Source organism: Lytechinus variegatus, chromosome 6, assembly GCF_018143015.1.
Source record: "Lytechinus variegatus isolate NC3 chromosome 6, Lvar_3.0, whole genome shotgun sequence".
Lineage (NCBI taxonomy): Eukaryota > Metazoa > Echinodermata > Echinoidea > Temnopleuroida > Toxopneustidae > Lytechinus > Lytechinus variegatus.
The window spans coordinates 11767475-11772382 of record NC_054745.1 but is presented as its reverse complement, the minus strand read 5'-3'; positions in this window follow the sequence as shown (position 1 = coordinate 11772382).

Sequence of the window (4908 nt, the reverse complement as noted above, 5' to 3'; positions counted from 1 at the left end):
GATCCTTTCTTACGACCTAAATAATCACCAATTAATAGTCAATGGTGAATATCATTTACCACAAAAAAGGTTCACCAGTCGTTCTTGAAGTCACTCTTAACTTATACCATGGTCACGTTTGCTCTACGGCGGCCATACGGCGAGTCGAAAACAGCCGTTTCAAATTTTTTTGTACCAACTGCATATCGGTGGTTTGAATCGAAATTAATAAAACGGCTGTTGTCGACTCTCGATACGGCCGCCGTAGATCAAATGTGACCAAGGTATTACAAACAGCTTTATGAAACGCCCCCCTGGACAATTAAAAAAGAACCCTTGAAAATTTCCATACCGCAATGTCTAGCTTAACTAAGTTTGCAGATTTTAGTTGTGGGCTACAAAAAAAGTAGCCCCCCCCCCAAAAAAAAAAAAATTAAATACATAAATCAAAATAAAAATTTGGAGTGCTCAATAGTATTCTGAATTCATCCAAAATATAAAAAAGAAAGACAAGAAACCAAGAGACTATCAGCTATATCATATTTAAATAGTTCTTAAAAACCGCAATTCCGATGAACCCACGCCATCGAAACGAAAGCGGTTACGGTGTGTCATCTGGAAATCGCATCATATTGCACCTCCCAAGTTCAAATACAAAGAAATTTCAAGGAAAACTCCCAAAAGCACTTCAATAAATTTCTCAAGCTAATTCACTGTGCTATCCAAATTAATTGACCAGGTCGTAAATTGCTACTGAAGACTTCAAACCAACTGCAACTGGTTGTTAATAGAGGTCAAGGGTCATCCGGTGTCATGTGACTCATAGGGTTGCGATGTTTAAGAGAAGTACTAAATCAATTAAAAATGTATGCCTTGGCATGCCAAATTTTTTTACATCAATGTGACAATTATTCAAATCAATTCAAATGCACAGTTAACTCAAACCAAAGTTTTAGTTTTATATGTAGGCATATTGTATAGTCTATACTAAAGAGAGTAGAAAACCCCAAAGAATGACATTGACACTTGCCCATAAAACCAGATTTTCGCATGCCCCTCAAAGAAATACTTTTATGGCAAATTTGGCATTAAACTCCATTCTGATTTATGACTTAATTTTCTGAGTGCCATTTTCATAATGCACAGAAGCTTCAATTACATTTAGCCCTAGGGTAGGGGAAAGTAGTCACACACTGCCCCCCCCCCCTTGACTGTGTACAGTCCCATTTAGACAAAAATGATTTTGAATGGGTTACACTTGATTAAAACTACAAATCGAGACATGACAAATAACTGCAGTTTTTTTCTAAAAAATTCTTGTTCCAAACATTTTATCATAAATGTGCAGGCCCATAAATGTTAAATCTGCCAGGTATAATGAATATCAACATTTCATAATTTTTTTTTTGTAATTCTCCAACAAGGTAATTACAATACTTGATTACATTCAAATAAACTAACATTATAAAGACTTGGACATAACAATCATGTATTCATCATTAGTACTTCTTTTGACAAGGAGCTTTATAATAATTATTATCCATTCAGTTTAAATGTTTTTGTTCCTTCTTATCAACAGCTATACAGAGCATGTTGTTGCTCTTTCCAGTTTTTGTATATCAATGGTGTGACAGCCTAGTCTGAGCCATGGCTCCATATTGAAGGTTATTAATCATGAAGAAAATAATGTAAAATCAGACCAATGTCTAAATTACCTTCCAAACAAAGCAAATACAGATTAAAATAGGATTAAAAATGAGCTAGTGTTACAAGCGAGGAATGCTAGGTGACTGGGGATATGGTATTATTTTCAAGATCGTGTCTAAAAAAGGGGATCGGTGAATATTTATGGACTTGAACTTTGGCTCTCCTGAACCCGAGAGAGAAAAACATTGCAGGTTCATGGCAAAAGTTTGATTCTACTTCTCAGGTATCAGCTACTTCTCAGGTAACTTAGCTAGAACAGAGAAAACTTCTGCGAGTCTGAAAAGTTTCAATAGTCTAACCTTTTTTCAATGAACAAAATTTTATAAAATGATCCCAATGTACAAAATGTGTATACAACGATTCCAATGTAGCTCTTACAATCCATGAATTCAGCAAGAATAAAAAAAAAAATATATGTTCTCAGATATTTGACTAATCTGACGTAGAGACAAATAAAAAAACAGTCTTGCTTATTTCAATACGTGCAATAGTTTTTTTTTAGCCAACCTGTAAGTTTATTCAAGACAAGTTTATTTAAAACAAGATTGCATGCAAAATGTATTGGGATTTTCAAATATACAGTCAGTTCACAATTTAACCAACTTTTGGGTTGTTTAAAATATTCTGAGTGTGAGCTGCACAGTAACAATTCTGTTTATTTTTTTATATACAACACTGTTTACTATATGAACCTTACACTAGTTGTTTAAACCATTTAAACAAGTGTATACAAAATTTAACAATTTTAATTTATATACTCAATTCTCAATAAATCAACAATGGTTGTTATAACTGTTAAACAACCTCTGTATGGTTCATCATTGTATAACATTTAAACAACATTTTTACTCTCTGGTATATAAGTAACTTCAATGCATTGCTTTCCATAAATTAACAAAACTGAAAGAGTGGGCCTGATTTTTCATTTGCTTTGATATTTTCCTCTTCTTTATGGGTAATATCTTTCCCGAATCTTGAGTGAAACTTTTTAGAAATAATATTCAAATCCACTCTAAATCTATTTCTCCTTCAAAATTGAGATAGATGAACATTACACTTCATTAAGCAATGTTAAATATCAAGGAATTAGCCATTATGAATTCACTCTGGTAGGATAAAACAGAATTATACTCCATTTATCAAGAGTTTGGCGGGGTTAAAGGTAAATGCTAGTTTTGGTAACGATATCAAAATGAGTTCGTACAGAATCCAATGAAATGACCACCAAAGTGTCTGTATAAATAAAGAATATGTGCCAAAGGATTATGGAAGAAATTGTGTAATTGCTGAGAAATTAGCAAATAAGCACAGGATTCGGTTGGAGCGTCGGGCCCGACAATGCAATAATTATACACTGTCCCACGTGCGCTTATCTGTGTTGGGGATCTTCAGTCTGAACATTTTTCAACGTAGATTTCAAGATTTCACAAAGTTTAGTTTATGTAACTGTACCAGATCTAGATCCTCGATGATACACTGTCAATTAAGCCTTGTTTTATAGACTTTCTCATAAAATCACTGCAACTACTGGAATTTCTCTTTAAAGTAAAAAAGACAGAAAAATGTATGACCCAATTGTGACTTCATCCAAGTAAAGTCATATTGTCAGTTCTCAGATGAAAAGCCTACATTATAAATCCCTTCCCCACAAACAAACCTTTTAACTTTTGCTAAGAAAGTGAATGGATTAAAGGCTTGGCGATATATGTGATTTCAAGCATATAAGATTTAATCCGCTGTTGACAAAACGGTAGGAATTATATCCCATATCAATGCTATATCTTATTCACTCTAAGCAGATAATGTATTTTCACTTAAGACGTCATGTAAAGGTCTATGTAGTATTGATGATTAAGAAGACTTAAACCCTATTGAGAAATTGCTAAAAATTGACTATATTATATGATAAGTTTATACCAAAAGCTTCAGTCTCTGTCACATCGATTGTTCCGCCAAACTCTGTTGGCTTCACTCGCATTAAAAAAAGTAATAATAATTCTTTTTTTAAAACCCCTCCAAACAGATGGCTATATACTAAGTTAAGAATATAATATTTTTGGTACAGTAACTGTAAAAAAGGTGTTTAAAATTTTACATGTTGTTAAAGCCCATCACTCTAACAGCTATTGTTTAACTTTTAAACAAGTTGTTTAAACTATTTACCAAATTCTGAAACTTTTAAATAAGTTGTTTCAATTTCTAAACAAGCTGTTAAAAATGTAAATATTTAAAAGTTTAAACCACAGCTGTTGGAGTGACAGGTTTAAACAACTTGCTTGAAATTTTAAACAGCATTTTGCTAGTGTAGTTTCTCACATCATATTGCTGTTGCAAGCACTTGGTAAAATTGTTCCAGTGTATCAAATACTAGAAATAACAAGGTGAAATTCTATTATTTTAATAATCAATTGTCAATTTAATAAAATCTGATTAGCAAACAGAAGGACATAAGTCACATTAATATATTTCCAGACTTCGAGAGGTGAAGGTGAAAGAGATTTGATTAAAGAAAAAACTACATTTCTTAGGCTAATTGTGACTTTCCTGACTTCGGATTTTAAAAAGGATAAGCTGAACATACATCAATCAATACGAGGTGATGAGACAAAGACAGTCCCTTTTATATGTTTTCGGGCAAATCTATAGGCCTAAAGTCAAGAAATCACGTCATTAATTCATTACATGTCATTTTTATCTGTATGCACACAATGTAAGTCAAACTGCAGGGAAGATTAACAGACTTATTCCAATCACATTTATAACAATCAAAACAACCGCAGAACCAAGTCTCAATAAAAAAAACATTTATCACCGTATAAACCTTGTATCTGGCAACTAGTGACATAAAAGGGGACATATTTGTATACAAGCAGCTATAACACAGAGTAAAGGGCAGTTAGGGTTTTGCAATCTGAAATATACATGAGAATAATAGATGTTTACAATAAGCACGAGACAGATTTTATGCAGCAAATGCAGCCAGCCTATTGAGTCTACAAAAATCCAAGGAAATATTTCATGATTTGATAAATGAATAAGAAAAAATACAGTATATTCTGCATGTTCATTTAAATATTAATTACATCCTTTTTTATTTTTCTGTCACATGTTTTTAGCTTCTTGCAAGTAAGTTTGAATCAATTTTGTTCTCCTTTTACTTTAATTCCTTCCTGATTTCTCTGTCTTATCTTTTCTGATTTCTTTTTTTTTCAAATGTCAGTA